This window comes from Oncorhynchus masou, chromosome 29 (assembly GCF_036934945.1).
Source record: "Oncorhynchus masou masou isolate Uvic2021 chromosome 29, UVic_Omas_1.1, whole genome shotgun sequence".
Lineage (NCBI taxonomy): Eukaryota > Metazoa > Chordata > Actinopteri > Salmoniformes > Salmonidae > Oncorhynchus > Oncorhynchus masou.
The window spans coordinates 9502204-9522308 of record NC_088240.1 but is presented as its reverse complement, the minus strand read 5'-3'; the positions used below and the strand labels follow the sequence as shown (position 1 = coordinate 9522308).

Genomic DNA, 20105 nt, shown 5'->3' with positions numbered 1-20105 from the left:
CAGCCCAGGACCACCAAGTATGAGTCAGCTCTGCCTGATATGAGTGTACAACACTGGCTAAAGCAAACTGCAGACTTGTGGGCCATTCATATGCAATGTCTTAATTTGACCCTGCTTCTCAAAGCAGGAAAATAATCAGCAACAGGAAATTTGAATTATTATGTGGATTGTCATTTATATCAATTTTTGTAGGGGTTGAATCAATTTCATTAGAGTGCAAATCAAGCCTCGGAATTTTAAGTTGACATTACAAACTTTAGAAGCCTGTTTAAACCTTGATTAAACTACAATTTGCATTTCCTGTTGAATACGACAAATCTCTGTGACAACAGAGTAATCAAATGAAGATTGTAGATCTGTACATACGTACCTTGTGTAGTCCACTTGTCATTCCAATCTCCTCTGCATTAGCGTAGCCTCTTCTGTAGCCTGTCAACTATGTGTCTATCTATCCCTGTTCTCTCCTCTCTGCACAGACCATACAAACGCTCCACACCGCGTGGCCGCGGCCATCCTAATCTGGTGGTCCCAGCGCGCACGACCCACGTGGAGTTCCAGGTCTCCGGTAGCCTCTGGAACTGCCGATCTGCGGCCAACAAGGCAGAGTTCATCTCAGCCTATGCCTCCCTCCAGTCCCTCGACTTCTTGGCACTGACGGAAACATGGATCACCACAGATAACACTGCTACTCCTACTGCTCTCTCTTCGTCCGCCCACGTGTTCTCGCACACCCCGAGAGCTTCTGGTCAGCGGGGTGGTGGCCCCGGGATCCTCATCTCTCCCAAGTGGTCATTCTCTCTTTCTCCCCTTACACATCTGTCTATCGCCTCCTTTGAATTCCATGCTGTCACAGTTACCAGCCCTTTCAAGCTTAACATCCTTATCATTTATCGCCCTCCAGGTTCCCTCGGAGAGTTCATCAATGAGCTTGATGCCTTGATAAGCTCCTTTCCTGAGGACGGCTCACCTCTCACAGTCCTGGGCGACTTTAACCTCCCCACGTCTACCTTTGACTCATTCCTCTCTGCCTCCTTCTTTCCACTCCTCTCCTCTTTTGACCTCACCCTCTCACCTTCCCCCTACTCACAAGGCAGGCAATACGCTCGACCTCATCTTTACTAGATGCTGTTCTTCCACTAACCTCATTGCAACTCCCCTCCAAGTCTCCGACCACTACCTTGTATCCTTTTCCCTCTCGCTCTCATCCAACACTTCCCACACTGCCCCCACTCGGATGGTATCGCGCCGTCCCAACCTTCGCTCTCTCTCCCCCGCTACTCTCTCCTCTTCCATCCTATCATCTCTTCCCTCTGCTCAAACCTTCTCCAACCTATCTCCTGATTCTGCCTCCTCAACCCTCCTCTCTTCCCTTTCTGCATCCTTTGACTCTCTATGTCCCCTATCATCCAGGCCGGCTCGGTCCTCCCCTCCCGCTCCGTGGCTCGACGACTCATTGCGAGTTCACAGAACAGGGCTCCGGGCAGCCGAGCGGAAATGGAGGAAAACTCGCCTCCCTGCGGACCTGGCATCCTTTCACTCCCTCCTCTCTACATTTTCCTCCTCTGTCTCTGCTGCTAAAGCCACTTTCTACCACTCTAAATTCCAAGCATCTGCCTCTAACCCTAGGAAGCTCTTTGCCACCTTCTCCTCCCTCCTGAATCCTCCTCCCCCCCTCCTCCCTCTCCGCAGATGACTTCGTCAACCATTTTGAAAAGAAGGTCGACGACATCCGATCCTCGTTTGCTAAGTCAAACGACACCGCTGGTTCTGCTCACACTGCCCAACCCTGTGCTCTGACCTCTTTCTCCCCTCTCTCTCCAGATGAAATCTCGCTTCTTGTGACGGCCGGCCGCCCAACAACCTGCCCGCTTGACCCTATCCCCTCCTCTCTTCTCCAGACCATTTCCGGAGACCTTCTCCCTTACCTCACCTCGCTCATCAACTCATCCCTGACCGCTGGCTACGTCCCTTCCGTCTTCAAGAGAGCGAGAGTTGCACCCCTTCTGAAAAAACCTACACTCGATCCCTCAGATGTCAACAACTACAGACCAGTATCCCTTCTTTCTTTTCTCCCCAAAACTCTTGAACGTGCCGTCCTTGGCCAGCTCTCCCGCTATCTCTCTCAGAATGACCTTCTTGATCCAAATCAGTCAGGTTTCAAGACTAGTCATTCAACTGAGACTGCTCTTCTCTGTATCACGGAGGCGCTCCGCACTGCTAAAGCTAACTCTCTCTCCTCTGCTCTCATCCTTCTAGACCTATCGGCTGCCTTCGATACTGTGAACCATCAGATCCTCCTCTCCACCCTCTCCGAGTTGGGCATCTCCGGCGCGGCCCACGCTTGGATTGCGTCCTACCTGACACAGGTCGCTCCTACCAGGTGGCGTGGCGAGAATCTGTCTCCTCACCACGCGCTCTCACCACTGGTGTCCCCCAGGGCTCTGTTCTAGGCCCTCTCCTATTCTCGCTATACACCAAGTCACTTGGCTCTGTCATAACCTCACATGGTCTCTCCTATCATTGCTATGCAGACGACACACAATTAATCTTCTCCTTTCCCCCTTCTGATGACCAGGTGGCGAATCGCATCTCTGCATGTCTGGCAGACATATCAGTGTGGATGACGGATCACCACCTCAAGCTGAACCTCGGCAAGACGGAGCAGCTCTTCCTCCCGGAGAAGGACTGCCCGTTCCATGATCTCGCCATCACGGTTGACAACTCCATTGTGTCCTCCTCCCAGAGCGCTAAGAACCTTGGCGTGATCCTGGACAACACCCTGTCGTTCTCAACTAACATCAAGGCGGTGGCCCGTTCCTGTAGGTTCATGCTCTACAACATCCGCAGAGTACGACCCTGCCTCACACAGGAAGCGGCGCAGGTCCTAATCCAGGCACTTGTCATCTCCCGTCTGGATTACCGCAACTCGCTGTTGGCTGGGCTCCCTGCCTGTGCCATTAAACCCCTACAACTCATCCAGAACGCCGCAGCCCGTCTGGTGTTCAACCTTCCCAAGTTCTCTCACGTCACCCCGCTCCTCCGCTCTCTCCACTGGCTTCCAGTTGAAGCTCGCATCCGCTACAAGACCATGGTGCTTGCCTACGGAGCTGTGAGGGGAACGGCACCGCAGTACCTCCAGGCTCTGATCAGGCCCTACACCCAAACAAGGGCACTGCGTTCATCCACCTCTGGCCTGCTCGCCTCCCTACCACTGAGGAAGTACAGTTCCCGCTCAGCCCAGTCAAAACTGTTCGCTGCTCTGGCCCCCCAATGGTGGAACAAACTCCCTCACGACGCCAGGACAGCGGAGTCAATCACCACCTTCCGGAGACACCTGAAACCCCACCTCTTTAAGGAATACCTAGGATAGGATAAAGTAATCCTTCTCACCCCCCCCACTTAAATGATTTAGATGCACTATTGTAAAGTGGCTGTTCCACTGGATGTCATAAGGTGAATTCACCAATTTGTAAGTCGCTCTGGATAAGAGCGTCTGCCAAATGACTTAAATGTAATGTAAATGTCTATGGTGCTCAGCTATTCAAACTGCAAGACTACAGGATGGCACCTCTATGGTGCTCAGCTATTCAAACTGCAAGCCTATGGGATGGCACCTCTATGGTGCTCAGCTATTCAAACTGCAAGACTACAGGATGGCACCTCTATGGTGCTCAGCTATTCAAACGGCAAGACTATGGGATAGCACCTCTATGGTGCTCACCAATTCAACCAGCAGACGTTACATAATATTTACAACGAGGTCCATATATCATGGACTGTGATGTTGCTAGCTGTAGTTGAACACTGCCACTGAGTGTTTTTAGCCGTATAATGTTATTTGACATTTTGTCTAACATGTCCAAATGTGACCTTGAGAGGATAGGTTATAGTTGGTCCTGTATGGCTCAGCTGGCAGAGCATGGCTGTTGCACCGCCAGGGCTGTGGGTCTCTTTCCTAGGCCACCCATACGTTAAATGTATGCATAACCGTAAGTTGCTTCGGTTTGAAGTGTCTGGTAAATACATGATGGTGTTGGTTGATGGTTAACTTACAGGCACAATTAGGGTTAAGTACCTTTCTGAAGGGAACATTAACAGATTTTCCACCTAGTAAGCTCGTGATTTGAACCAGCAACCTTTCAGTTACGGACCCAATGCTCTTAACCACTAGGTTACCTGCCTTCCAGAGGGGTGTTTCATCAGTCCTCATAGTGCAGGAGGAGAGGGGTGTTTCCATCAGTCCTCATAGTGCAGGAGGAGAGAGGTGTTTCCATCAGTCCTCATAGTGCATTGGAAGAGGGGTGTTTCCATCAGTCCTCATAGTGCAGGAGGAGAGAGGTGTTTCCATCAGTCCTCATAGTGCATTGGAAGAGGGGTGTTTCCATCAGTCCTCATAGTGCAGGAGGAGAGAGGTGTTTCCATCAGTCCTCATAGTGCATTGGAAGAGGGGTGTTTCATCAGTCCTCATAGTGCATTGGAAGAGGGGTGTTTCATCAGTCCTCATAGTGCATTGGAAGAGGGGTGTTTCCATCAGTCCTCATAGTGCAGGAGGAGAGGGGTGTTTCCATCAGTCCTCATAGTGCATTGGAAGAGGGGTGTTTCCATCAGTCCTCAGTGCATTGGAAGAGGGGTGTTTCCATCAGTCCTCATAGTGCAGGAGGAGAGGGGTGTTTCCATCAGTCCTCATAGTGCAGGAGGAGAGGGGTGTTTCCATCAGTCCTCATAGTGCAGGAGGAGAGAGGTGTTTCCATCAGTCCTCATAGTGCAGGAGGAGAGGGGTGTTTCCATCAGTCCTCATAGTGCAGGAGGAGAGGGGTGTTTCCATCAGTCCTCATAGTGCATTGGAAGAGGGGTGTTTCCATCAGTCCTCATAGTGCAGGAGGAGAGAGGTGTTTCCATCAGTCCTCAGTGCATTGGAAGAGGGGTGTTTCCATCAGTCCTCATAGTGCAGGAGGAGAGAGGTGTTTCCATCAGTCCTCAGTGCATTGGAAGAGGGGTGTTTCCATCAGTCCTCATAGTGCAGGAGGAGAGGGGTGTTTCCATCAGTCCTCATAGTGCAGGAGGAGAGGGGTGTTTCCATCAGTCCTCATAGTGCAGGAGGAGAGGGGTGTTTCCATCAGTCCTCATAGTGCAGGAGGAGAGGGGTGTTTCCATCAGTCCTCATAGTGCAGGAGGAGAGAGGTGTTTCCAGGTGTTGTCTGACCATTTACAGTGGCTTGTGAAAGTATTCACCCCCTTGGCATTTTTCCTATTTTGTTTTCTTACAACCTGGAATTAAAATTGATTTCTGGGGGGGTTTGTATCATTTGATTTACACAACATGCCTACCACTTTGAAGGTGCAAAATATTTTTAATTGTGAAACAAACAAGAAATAAGACATAAAAACAGAAAACTTGAGCGTGCATAACTATTCACCCCCCAAAGTCAATACTTTGTAGATCCACCTTTTGCAGTAATTACAGCTGCAAGTCTCTTGGGGTATGTCTCTATAGATTTTTCAGATCTAGCCACATGGATTTTTGTCCATTCTTCAAGACAAAAATGCTCCAGCTCCTTCAAGTTGGATGGGTTCCGCTGATGTACAGAAATCTTGAAGTCATACCACAGATTCTCAATTGGATTGAGGTCTGGGCTTTGACTAGGCCATTCCAAGACATTTAAATGTTTCCCCTTAAACCACTCGAGTGTTGCTTTAGCAGTATGCTTGGGGTCATTGTCCTGCTGGAAGGTGAACCTCCACCCTGTCTCAATTCTCTGGAAGACTGAAACAGGTTTCCCACAAGAATTTCCCTGTATTTAGCACCATCCATCATTACTTCAATTCTGACCAGTTTCCCAGTCCCTGCCGATGGAAAACACCCCCACAGCATGATGCTACCACACCATCCTTCACTGTGGGTATGGTGTTCTCGGAGTGATGAGAGGTGTTGGGTTTGCACCAGACATAGCATTTACCTTGATGGCCAAAAAGCTACATTTTTGTCTCATCTGACCAGAGTACCTTCTTTCATATGTTTGGAGAGTCTCCCACGTGCCTTTTGGTGAACACCAAACATGTGTGCCTATTTTTTTCAGGCCACGCTTCCGTAAAGTCCAGCTCTGTGGAGTGTACGGCCCATCTCTGTGGAGTGTACGGCCCATCTCTGTGGAGTGTACGGCCCAGCTCTGTGGAGTGTACGGCCCAGCTCTGTGGAGTGTACGGCCCATCTCTGTGGAGTGTACGGCCCAGCTCTGTGGAGTGTACGGCCCAGCTCTGTGGAGTGTACGGCCCAGCTCTGTGGAGTGTACGGCCCAGCTCTGTGGAGTGTACGGCCCATCTCTGTGGAGTGTACGGCCCAGCTCTGTGGAGTGTACGGCCCAGCTCTGTGGAGTGTACGGCCCAGCTCTGTGGAGTGTACGGCCCAGCTCTGTGGAGTGTACGGCCCAGCTCTGTGGAGTGTACGGCCCAGCTCTGTGGAGTGTACGGCCCAGCTCTGTGGAGTGTACGGCCCAGCTCTGTGGAGTGTACGGCCCAGCTCTGTGGAGTGTACGGCCCAGCTCTGTGGAGTGTACGGCCCAGCTCTGTGGAGTGTACGGCCCAGCTCTGTGGAGTGTACGGCCCAGCTCTGTGGAGTGTACGGCCCAGCTCTGTGGAGTGTACGGCCCAGCTCTGTGGAGTGTACGGCCCATCTCTGTGGAGTGTACGGCCCAGCTCTGTGGAGTGTACGGCCCAGCTCTGTGGAGTGTACGGCCCATCTCTGTGGAGTGTACGGCCCATCTCTGTGGAGTGTACGGCCCAGCTCTGTGGAGTGTACGGCCCAGCTCTGTGGAGTGTACGGCCCAGCTCTGTGGAGTGTACGGCCCAGCTCTGTGGAGTGTACGGCCCAGCTCTGTGGAGTGTACGGCCCATCTCTGTGGAGTGTACGGCCCAGCTCTGTGGAGTGTACGGCCCAGCTCTGTGGAGTGTACGGCCCAGCTCTGTGGAGTGTACGGCCCAGCTCTGTGGAGTGTACGGCCCAGCTCTGTGGAGTGTACGGCCCAGCTCTTACTGTACACGTGGAAACGATGACTCAGCCTAAGAATCTTCAACTTGAAATCTCCAGCACTCGACAGATCCATTGGTATAAAGTAGATGAACTCTAAAGTTGAGGTACGACAGGCAAGGAATGATGGCTTTAAAGCATAATAATGGTATAGCACAAATTACAAAAAATACACACTTGATTTGCATATTTACATTGCTTATTCCTTAAAAACATTGAAATACTACACATGGAAGTTATGTACTGTGCTATGCCTGCATGTGGCATTTCATTTGCATTTAGTATTTTACTTAATCCTACATGGCAGTTTACATTTTTACAGAGTATATATGAAGCACAATTCTACTCAGGAATAGCCTTGGAAAGTCTTACATCACTGCAGAAGAGAGGGAACTGCTTACATCACTGCCGAAGAGAGGGAACTGCTTAAATCACTGCCGAAGAGAGGGAACTGCTTACATCACTGCAGAAGAGAGGGAACTGCTTAAATCACTGCCGAAGAGAGGGAACTGCTTAAATCACTGCCGAAGAGAGGGAACTGCTTACATCACTGCCGAAGAGAGGGAACTGCTTACATCACTGCCGAAGAGAGGGAAATGCTTACATCACTGCCGAAGAGAGGGAACTGCTTAAATCACTGCTGAAGAGAGGGAACTGCTTAAATCACTGCCGAAGAGAGGGAACTGCTTACAACACTGGAAAAGAGAGGGAACTGCTTAAATCACTGCCGAAGAGAGGGAACTGCTTACAACACTGGAAAAGAGAGGGAACTGCTTAAATCACTGCCGAAGAGAGGGAACTGCTTACAACACTGGAAAAGAGAGGGAACTGCTTAAATCACTGCCGAAGAGAGGGAACTGCTTACAACACTGGAAAAGAGAGGGAACTGCTTAAATCACTGCCGAAGAGAGGGAACTGCTCACATCACTGCCGAAGAGAGGGGGCTGCTTACATCACTGCCGAAGAGAGGGAACTGCTTACATCACTGGAAAAGAGAGGGAACTGCTTAAATCACTGCCGAAGAGAGGGAACTGCTCACATCACTGCCGAAGAGAGGGGGCTGCTCTGGCCCCCCAATGGTGGAACAAACTCCCTCACGACGCCAGGACAGCGGAGTCAATCACCACCTTCCGGAGACACCTGAAACCCCACCTCTTCAAGGAATACCTAGGATAGGATAAAGTAATCCTTCTCACCCCCCCTTAAATGATTTAGATGCACTATTGTAAAGTGGCTGTTCCACTGGATGTCATAAGGTGAATTCACCAATTTGTAAGTCGCTCTGGATAAGAGCGTCTGCCAAATGACTTAAATGGAAATGTAAATGTACATCACTGCCGAAGAGAGGGAACTGCTTACAACACTGCAGAAGAGAGGGAACTGCTTAAATCACTGCCGAAGAGATGGAACTGCTCACACCACTGCAGAAGAGAGGGAACTGCTTACATCACTGCCGAAGAGAGGGAACTGCTTACATCACTGCCTGAAGAGAGGGAACTGCTTACATCACTGCAGAAGAGAGGGAACTGCTTACAACACTGCAGAAGAGAGGGAACTGCTTAAATCACTGCCGAAGAGATGGAACTGCTCACACCACTGCAGAAGAGAGGGAACTGCTTACATCACTGCCGAAGAGAGGGAACTGCTTACATCACTGCCTGAAGAGAGGGAACTGCTTACATCACTGCAGAAGAGAGGAAACTGCTTACATCACTGCAGAAGAGAGGGAACTGCTTACATCACTGCCGAAGAGAGGGAACTGCTTACATCACTGCAGAAGAGAGGGAACTGCTTACATCACTGCCGAAGAGAGGGAACTGCTTACATCACTGCCGAAGAGAGGGAACTGCTTACATCACTGCCGAAGAGAGAGAACTGCTTACATCACTGCTGAAGAGAGGGAACTGCTTACATCACTGCCGAAGAGAGGGAAATGCTTACATCACTGCCGAAGAGAGGGAAATGCTTACATCACTGCCGAAGAGAGGGAACTGCTTACATCACTGCCGAAGAGAGGGAACTGCTTACAACACTGGAAAAGAGAGGGAACTGCTTAAATCACTGCCGAAGAGAGGGAACTGCTTACATCACTGCCGAAGAGAGGGAACTGCTTACATCACTGCCTGAAGAGAGGGAACTGCTTACATCACTGCAGAAGAGAGGGAACTGCTTACATCACTGCCGAAGAGAGGGAACTGCTTACATCACTGCAGAAGAGAGGGAACTGCTTACATCACTGCCGAAGAGAGGGAACTGCTTACATCACTGCCGAAGAGAGGGAACTGCTTACATCACTGCAGAAGAGAGAGAACTGCTTACATCACTGCTGAAGAGAGGGAACTGCTTACATCACTGCCGAAGAGAGAGAAATGCTTACATCACTGCCGAAGAGAGGGAAATGCTTACATCACTGCCGAAGAGAGGGAACTGCTTACATCACTGCCGAAGAGAGGGAACTGCTTACAACACTGGAAAAGAGAGGGAACTGCTTAAATCACTGCAGAAGAGAGGGAACTGCTTACATCACTGCCGAAGAGAGGGAACTGCTTACATCACTGCCGAAGAGAGGGAACTGCTTACATCACTGCCGAAGAGAGGGAAATGCTTACATCACTGCCGAAGAGAGGGAACTGCTTACATCACTGCTGAAGAGAGGGAACTGCTTAAATCACTGCCGAAGAGAGGGAAATGCTTACATCACTGCAGAAGAGAGGGAAATGCTTACATCACTGCAGAAGAGAGGGAAATGCTTACATCACTGCAGAAGAGTGGGAAATGCTTACATCACTACCGAAGAGAGGGAACTGCTTACATCACTGCCGAAGAGAGAGAACTGCTTACATCACTGCTGAAGAGAGGGAACTGCTTACATCACTGCCGAAGAGAGGGAAATGCTTACATCACTGCCGAAGAGAGGGAAATGCTTACATCACTGCAGAAGAGAGGGAACTGCTTACATCACTGCCGAAGAGAGGGAACTGCTTACATCACTGCCGAAGAGATGGAACTGCTCACACCACTGCAGAAGAGAGGGAACTGCTTACATCACTGCCGAAGAGAGGGAACTGCTTACATCACTGCCGAAGAGAGGGAACTGCTTACAACACTGCCGAAGAGAGGGAACTGCTTACAACACTAGAAAATTAGGTGCTGTGAAGCTATACGACAATTTCTAAATTACGTAGACAGACAAGATAATCCTTAACAACATAATATAGTCAGGTCACAAACCAACAAAATGGTACACCACTGAGCAAAAGGAATGTCTTACAGATACAAGTGGTTTCCATTCCTGGTTTCCAGTTGAGCTCAGAATATCACTTTGTTGCCGTCGACATTAAAATGCATTTCGCTCTAAAGCAAACATTTCACTTTATGATATGCAATTACACCACAACCACTTAAAAAGACATTTAAACTTCCATGTAAAGTTGTTCGAAAAATTCAACCGTGGGAGTAGATAACATACTTAAGATATTTAGCATTATTTAATGACCTAACTTTTGTTTCTAAAAAATGCAATACGTTTAAACATACAGGTACTTGTCAATGAATAAAAGACAGGAGTATGTAAGGTCTCTCGTTTGACAGGGAACCATAACGGTGTGGACTTCTGAAATGAAGGAAAGCTTTGCTTACTTGTTGCTGTGGTGACAGAGGAAGCCGTCTCGGCCCAGCAGCAGACTGTTGCCAACCACTCCCTCCGGGGTCTTTGCGTCTAATTAGTGTTGATAATTGGCTATCTTATCATAACATACCATTAATCTGGTATTACAATAAGCCCTTCCTTTCTACTATGTTTTTATGACTGTAGGTACACTCATGGCTGTTGCTGGCTAATGACTTTTGCAGAGGGCAGTATGATACAGACAACAATTAAAGGTCCAGTGCAGTCAAAAACGTGACTTTACTGTGTTTTATAAATACTTCCAAATAAGGTTGGAATAATGCTGTGAAATTATGATAATGCCATTTTAGTGTAGGAGTTGTTTGAAAATACTGCCAGAAATTTCAGCATGTTTTGGTGGGATGGAGTTTTGGCCTGCCTGGTGTCAACACCAGGCTGTAAATTGATTCATAGACCAAACCTCTCTGCCAATAACAGCTAGTTTTCAATCTTCTCCTCACTGAGAGCACTCCCAGACAGTCCTAAGAAAAATCTTGCTTGAACAATTGCCATTTGCTAAGAAGCAATTTTTGTTTCTTTTTGACTATTTCAATTGAAAACAATCACAGTAAGATACGTCATTATTATACAGAAATGATTTGATATTGAGATAGAAACTGCTGCATTGGACCTTTAAGTTTCTTAATTTAAAGTATATTTATAATAAACAAGTCAATATTATGTTTGTTTCAACCTACCTCACACCATTGATTCTCAATATCGTAACATAAGCCCTAAATTTCAGTATGTTCCATTTTTCCAAAATATTTATTCATGCATAGAGTAGTTAGGCCCTATCCCTGACATAAACTAAGTGTACAAAACATTAAGAACACCTGCTCTTTCCATGAAATAGACTGACCAGGTGAATCCAGGTGAAAGCTACACTCCCTTACTGATGTCACCTGTTAAATCCACTTCAATCAGTGTAGATGAAGGGGAGGCGACAGGTTAAAGATGAACGGGAGGAGACGGGTTAAAGATGAATGGGGGGAGACAGGTTAAAGATGAATGGGAGGAGACAGGTTAAAGATGAAGGGGAGGAGACAGGTTAAAGATGAAGGGAAGGAGACAGGTTAAAGATGAATGGGAGGAGACGGGTTAAAGATGAATGGGAGGAGACAGGTTAAAGATGAATGGGAGGAGACAGGTTAAAGAAGGATTTTAAAGCCTTGAAACAATTGAAACATGGATTGTGTATGTGTGTCATTCAGAGGGTGAATGGGCAAGACAAAATATGTGCCTTTGAACGGGGTGTGGTAGTACAGTAGGTGCCAGGCACATTGGTTTGTTTCAAGAACTGCAACGGGTTGTTCACTCTCAATAGTTTCCTGTGTGTATCAAGAACGGTCCACCACCCAATGGACATCCAGCCAACTGGACACAACTGTGGGAAGCATTGATGTCAACATGGGCCAGCATCTCTGTGGAACGCTTTCAACACCTTGTTGAGTCCATGCCCCAACGAATTGAGGCTATTCTGTTCTGTATGTAGTTATCCCTTTCCACAGAGTGTTCTACGTGGAACCTGTAACCAAAAAAGGTTCTCCTATGGGGACAGCCAAATAACCATTTTGGGACTCTTTTTTTTCTGAGTGTATTACCAATCTTAGGCAAATACAAAAACTCAACCAATCATAATATACAGCTCTAGCTATAGGCCTACACTTCCTGCAGTCAAATGACCAAATCACATTCTAGTGGCCTCATGGTGGAATGTTATTCATATTTTTCATAATTTCATAATTAATAAATATGATCTAAATGAAAATCTGCAGAAAATTCTGTGTTTCTATGTCAAACAGTTTTGTTCTATTTCAGTCTTCTGTGATGTATATACAGTGTAATATTGATATGCAAACTCAAAATCTAATACATTTCAACTCTATATCTGACATGGTAGAAGTCTCTTCTTTTTTAAATCCATAACCATAACCGTCTCAAAGTAACTTTGTTTCAGACTTCCATTAAACACTCTGTGTGACCCTGATTTAGCCCACTGCACTAAAAGCTTAGGACAAAGAGTTCCTCCTTGCCCCAGGATAAACATAATCCCTGGGATAATATGTCCTGGGATAATCTGTCCTGGGATAATCTGTCCTGGGATAGATAATCTGTCCTCTAACATCCTCTGTATATTATACTGTAGACCCGTTTCCAACTTACATGAAGTTCTTCTGAATGGCAAGTTTTTCCGAGAAGTCATGAGACTTAGGTCTCCCTTAGTCAGCTGACGGTTGCATTGTGATTGACAGGAAAGCTCATTTTCCCTTTTCTCTTCAGTATAAACTATAAATAAAATTGTCCCACAAAAAACACAGTTGAGGTTTGAATGATAGGAGCATCCTCAATAAGCTTTGCCTATATCCAGAGCATCTAATTGCCAAAGTACTCCGATTCACTTGTTTCTCAAAACAAGTGTTAACTTCCAAGTTTCAAGAATAGTCTTAATTAGTGGGTACGTCTTAACAAAAACACTTCATCTCTTGTAATTGCGCCCAACTACACTAATTCTGCAGCCCTTTGAATGGATTCATGTAATACCAAAACTGGCAAGGCTTCATTGCAGTGCACTCTTGCAAAATCTCTCTTCTCGGTCCAACTTAATTAAATAGAGTCAGAAGTTTCTGATTAAAATAAGCTCCGTGCCAAGATCTCTCCAGCTCTGTGTTCAGGGAAATATATAGAGGTCTGTGCCAAGATCTCTCCAGCTCTGTGTTCAGGGAAATATATAGAGGTCTGTGCCAAGATCTCTCCAGCTCTGTGTTCAGGGAAATATATAGAGGTCTGTGCCAAGATCTCTCCAGCTCTGTGTTCAGGGAAATATATAGAGGTCTGTGCCAAGATCTCTCCAGCTCTGTGTTCAGGGAAATATATAGAGGTCTGTGCCAAGATCTCTCCAGCTCTGTGTTCAGGGAAATATATAGAGGTCTGTGCCAAGATCTCTCCAGCTCTGTGTTCAGGGAAATATGTAGAGGTCTGTGCCAAGATCTCTCCAGCTCTGTGTTCAGGGAAATATATAGAGGTCTGTGCCAAGATCTCTCCAGCTCTGTGTTCAGGGAAATATGTAGAGGTCTGTGCCAAGATCTCTCCAGCTCTGTGTTCAGGGAATGTTTAGAAGGCGTTGGGAAGGAATTCTATGGAAGTCCAGGATATTTTTTTCCGAATTGAATCAGACCTACAGTGTATCATGCAGTCTTACTTATTGTGGGTCCACATCCATTGACTCCCGAAGGGTATTAAGATTCATCACATAAAACAACAGTTACATTTAAGTTTGGGAAGAGAAGCTCTCTTCTTACTATAGTGGATCAGTAATACATTTTTAGTCCCTCTATGGTCTTACTTTTAGTCCCTCTATGGTCTTACTGGTCGAACAGACACTGACTGAATAGGGGAAACCCAGCCCAGATTGATACTTTGACATCATCATTGTGCTGCATCTGCCATGGCCATGGAGATGGATGTCTTTTGTTTGGACTGAGTACAAGAAGTGGAAATGCTTCATGCGTCAGTCTTTATTTGTTTTGGATTAAGCTAAAAGAAAATGAACTGTTACTGTTGATTTAGTTTCTAAATCGCAATTTAAAAAGTTATGGTAGTTAAAAAATTTATATTTTGTGGTACGCTGGTGCCTATTGTCCACAAGGCATGTACATTTCAAAACAGCACAGTGGCAGCTTGCATTCTAGTGACCTGCAGTAGTAGCAAGAGTATCATTACAACCGTTAAAAAAAACACAACAGTGAATAAACCCATTGTTCCATCTAAATTGACATAATAGAAGATGCTGGCACTGGATCTGTTTATTCATTTGAGAATGATTTCCAGAGCCCCATCCTACCAAACGAAGTGACAGGGTGAGCATGTTGAAATGACCGACTGGGCCGTTAACATAATGCTTTTATTCCAGTCTTCTGTCAGTGATAAGATAAAAAAGGAAATGATGCCATTGGACAATGGCTACATGAGCAGAGTGTGGGATGATGGATGGTGTGCCCCTGTTTAGGGTTTGAGAGACCAGTGCCTGGCTACACATTTATTTATTTTATTATTATTATATTTTTTACAGGGAATTCGTGGACATATTCCCAAAAGCTGTTATCGCTGCCCAATTTTCACACACTTAAACTCCTCTGAGCCTGGCCCCGTCACTCGCCATCTCATCCTGATGGGAGTTGAGAGGCCCCTGCTTCTGGTTTCCAAAATGAGTCACCCTCTGGGGTTGAGACAAAGAGGGTTGATACAGACCCAGGGCCTGTGTTTAAAATCATCTCAGAGTAGGACTGCTGATCAAGCCTGTCTATATTTCTGCTTTCTAGAACACCTGGTACAAACATGCCCATATATCAGTGATTGGGAGTCCCTGTTTGGAAGGGTTAAAATGTGACCTGTAGTGTTGTTTAACACACATTGACATGGAAAGAGAGACAGAAAGTGAGACTGAAAGAGAGACAGATAGAGATATATCAGAGGTGAATAATGTCAGAAAGGGCTGCTGTGAGAAAGAGCAGCTCCTTCGATGCAAAACGTCACGGTAGAAATCACAGCAGAGGGGAAAGCACTTCCCCCACCACGTCGTCAGCCTTGGAATCCTTTTTCCAGATGGTCCGAGCACATCGGCTTCCGCCAGCACCTCCAGCTGTCCGGCCGCACTGCCGGGGAATGGGCCCCTCACTGGAGACCAATTTGCGGGGTAGCTCGACGGATATCCCTCACCCAGTAAGCAGCTTAATTGTTTTACTGCGGAGAGCAGGGAAGAGGAGGGAGGAGGGCTCCACGTCATATTGGCCTCAATTGGCTCGCTTGTTGATGAGGAGCCGTGTCAGCTGGGCCAAGGGTGTGTGCATGTGCGTGACTCGTGCACTAACACAATATTGAGGTCTCTATTTGACCCAGGTTTCAAACCTGTCAACTTACACATGCAAACACTACAAATGCTATATGCAACAAGTCAACCCTCAGATAGACCTAAATGTCTGATTGATTGATTGATTGATTGTAACCATGTCTTTTATATTGCTAGATCATCTCATGCAGTAAGTCGAAATGTTTAACATCTATCCAGGTTTTGTGAGATCTGGCTACTGCATTGTTGTCAGCCTGGAACGAAGCCATACAATGACATGCAGCAATAACACAGACCTTACACATGACTAGGCTATTCAATTGGAAAGTGATTGAATACTATTTGTATTGGTTTTACTTTCTATGAATGTACAACATTTTCAGTGACAAATCCTTTTTGTGTAGCGGTTCGGCGATACCTATATGCCTGTTGTTAGCTGGGCTAGAAGCATTTTAACATTGCTTGATTTTAAGATGATAGTCATGCATCTTCATGAGTCCACATGTATTTGTTGTGTGCAAATAAACGGATCATACTTGTATACTTTATGCTCCCAATGGGCACACACTGGTTTAATCAATGTTGGTTCCACGTCATTTCTATGAAAATACGTTAAGCCAATGTGGAACAGACGTTGAATTGACGTCCTGTGGGTGTATGACTACATATACACTTTTGCGTTCCTACTGAAATAAAACCAATTGAAACACAAGACAAAAACCTTTCAAATATACAACTTATGTCGTTGCATCTTCCAAGCTTTGGAAATAAAATGTGTAACCAGGAACACTTGTTTTCTGAATAGCCATGCAAGTTTTTCTTCATCACTATACTGTTTTTTCTTTTTTTCTAAAAGAAGGTTACTCTGAGATCAGTACAAAACTGTTGTTAGTTCTACCTCTCCCCTAAATTGCAGACTGTACATAGCTGCTCATAGTTGCTCATAGCTGCTCATAGCTGCTCATAGCCTACAGGTAACTGCCCAAGTAAAAGAAACACAAACATACAGTGTCTTAATAGGGCCACCGCAAGACTGAATAGCTTCTAAGCACCTGGCATAGATTCTACAATGCAATACCAGTCTTCCACGCAAAATTCCATCATTAGCGTGTTGTGTTGATGGTGGTGGAAAACGTTGTCTCAGACCATTCAGTGACCACTCGTGCCCTGTTGATGGGGGCATTGTCATCCTATGAGGCATAACCATGGTAGCTAAAATAATGGCCTGCCCAGCATTTTTATGCATGGGGTGATGGGATGTTAATTGATTAATTAACTCAGGAAAAACACCTATGTGGAAGCACCTGCTTTTAATATACTTTGTATCCTTCATTCACTCAAGTGTTTCCATTATTTTGTCAGTTACCTGTACATTATTCAGTTGTCAGAGCAGTATCTCTGGTCTAAACTGGGCACACACGCATCTTTGACTTCTTGTTAGGTGACAGGTGAAATAAGGTTCTGGATCATATGTGTTTTTCATCTGGTTACAGGTTTGGTTTTAGCCATACAGTTTATCAGTTGACAATGTTTATTTGTAGCTAAGGGTTAACTTGTGATTGATCATGTTGATATCGCATTGTAACTTGTTTCTAAATATTTGTTGTAGAGCTAAATTTCAATCATACACCTGTAGTAGAAAATGAGAAATGTTTATCGCTGCATGTCATTTTATGGCCTCGTTCCAGGCTGACTATATTGCAATATTTTTTTTTAACAAGCTTTGGAAGATACCTGAACACATACAGATCAAGTTCTTCAATAACATTAGTCAATAATGAATGGGATGAATAGTCAGCTCACAAAGCATCTACTGACGACTTAATAGTGCCCTAGTATATCAGGAAGGGCTAGTTGAGGCATCCCATTGCATAGGGAAACATTTGAACCCATTTAGTAAGGGTAATGACTCCAGAACCATCTCAGTTTCCACCCTGAAACTTTGCAGTGTGATGGCAGCATTCTGGAGTTAAGAGCCAAGCGTCTAATCAGTTTCTAAACCAAAATCTCCCAGCTGCTTCTTGGTGCCTAATATACAGGCCCAGGTGTTTGGGCAAGACTTGAAACCCAAGTCGGTGGAATCTTAGTGTTACTTATTCCATCCTAATCCTGCATCAGGTTGTCGTTAAAATGTAATACTCTATGTGATGGTTACCCTAGATCATCATCATAGAGGCACGCACTATGCACTCTGCTTCACTGTATGTGAGTCACCCACCTATCTCCTGTTGTGTGTGTATGTTTGTGTGTGTGTGTGTGTGTGTGTCTGTGTGTATGTTTGTGTGCTTCACCGTTTGTGTGTATGTGCATGCATGTATGTGCGTCTGTGTTATCCCCTGTGGGTCTGTGTTCCTCCCAGTGCGTCTGTGTTCTTCCTTGTGCATCTGTGTTCCTCCCTGTTCGTCTGTGTTCTTCCATGTTCGTCTGTGTTCCTCCCAGTGCGTCTGTGTTCTTCCCAGTGCATCTGTGTTCTTCCCTGTGCGTCTGTGTTCTTCCCTGTGCGTCTGTGTTCTTCCCTGTGCGTCTGTGTTCCTCCCAGTGCGTCTGTGTTCTTCCATGTGCATCTGTGTTCTTCCCAGTGCGTCTGTGTGCCTCCCTGTTCATCTGTGTTCTTCCATGTGCGTCTGTGTTCTTCCCTGTGCGTCTGTGTTCTTCCCTGTGCATCTGTGTTCTTCCCTGTTCGTCTGTGTTCTTCCATGTGCGTCTGTGTTCCTCCCTGTGCATCTGTGTTCTTCCCAGTGCATCTGTGTTCTTCCCTGTTCGTCTGTGTTCTTCCCTGTGCGTCTGTGTTCTTCCCTGTTCGTCTGTGTTCTTCCCTGTGCATCTGTGTTCTTCCCTGTGCGTCTGTGTTCCTCCCTGTTCGTCTGTGTTCCTCCTTGTGTGTCTGTGTTCTTCCATATATGTCTGTGTTATTCCCAGGGCATCCGTGTTCTTCCCTGTGCGTCTGGGTTCCTCCCTGTTCGTCTGTGTTCCTCCTTGTGTGTCTGTGTTCTTCCATATATGTCTGTGTTATTCCCAGGGCATCCGTGTTCTTCCCTGTGCGTCTGTGTTCTTCCCTGTTCGTCTGTGTTCCTCCTTGTGTGTCTGTGTTCTTCCCAGTGCATCTGTGTTCTTCCCTGTGCGTCTGTGTTCCTCCCTGTTCGTCTGTGTTCTTCCATGTGCGTCTGTGTTCCTCCCTGTGCATCTGTGTTCTTCCCAGTGCATCTGAGTTCTTCCCTGTTCGTCTGTGTTCTTCCCTGTGCGTCTGTGTTCTTCCCTGTTCGTCTGTGTTCTTCCCTGTTCGTCTGTGTTCTTCCCTGTGCGTCTGTGTTCTTCCCTGTTCGTCTGTGTTCTTCCCTGTGCATCTGTGTTCTTCCCTGTTCGTCTGTGTTCTTCCCTGTGCATCTGTGTTCTTCCCTGTGCATCTGTGTTCTTCCCAGTGCATCTGTGTTCTTCCCTGTGCGTCTGTGTTCCTCCCTGTTCGTCTGTGTTCCTCCTTGTGTGTCTGTGTTCTTCCATATATGTCTGTGTTATTCCCAGGGCATCTGTGTTCTTCCCTGTGCGTCTGTGTTCTTCCCAGTGCGTCTGTGTTCTTCCCTGTGCGTCTGTGTTCTTCCCAGTGCGTCTGTGTTCTTCCATGTGCTTCTGTGTTCTTCCCTGTGCGTTGGTCCTGAGCTAGCCTGTTTGTGTGGATGTGGTTTTGATCTGGTCTTGGCTCCACATGGGGTAACTGCAGCTCTCCATGTTCCTTTCGAGATGCTTGTGGTGTGGTATGGATTGTCTGGGAAGGAGAAGGCAACAGTGGTGGTGGAAGGGGGAGTGGGAGAGGGGGAATGGCATTAGGATAATGAGAAAAGTTCAGTGAAAGTCCAACCTCACAGATTCCGTCTTCAGCAAAGCACACAAAGGCAGTGAGAGTTCACATCCAGCCGCTGAGGAGAATGGCGAGGTAACGGGTTCAAAAGTTCATCCAGCACTCGCTCAGTGCTCAAGCTTCATTTGGTACACTCAGATACTTTCAAATGTCAAGCGGGGTGGGGGTTCATTAACCTATTGAAATTGACCCATGAGAGGAACAAATTCTGAGGGGAATACCACACGAGGCCAATTCAAAGGGACCTGTTCTTTCTGTGTCTTCTCCGGTGAATTTGTAAAACAGTTCCGAATAAACTCAAGGATGGCAATCTGTCCCATGGCGTCTTCTGGACCCCCACGCTGAGACAATGGTTGGTCTCGTCACAGAAGATACCATGAAATCAATTGTTTCACCTGCAACCCCTGAATGCTACAGGGCTATTCAAGTGTCACTCGGGAGGAGAAAGCGAAAATGTCTTCTCTCCTGCTTGCACCACAGGCCTAAAGCTCTTTTATGAGAACAAATAGTAAGATTGCATGCAGCGAATAGGGCTGTTCTTTCTACCTCCCCCCTCTCTTTTCCTCTCCTCTTCTCATCTCTAGACCTCATCTGTTCTCTTCACCATTGCCAGAGAAAACCATTTTATCCAGGAGCTTCTCAGGGGAAACCTGCCTCTGTCTCTTTTTTCCCCCCATAGACGTCTGGTGGAGACGCATTTCCTGCAAACATT

General features: G+C 46.5%; 1 protein-coding gene across 1 annotated transcript in view; it reads right to left on the bottom strand.

Annotated features, from left to right (window-relative positions):
• Positions 1-20105, bottom strand: part of LOC135518965 (tensin-1-like) — a 511087-nt gene that overhangs the window by 144178 nt on the left and 346804 nt on the right.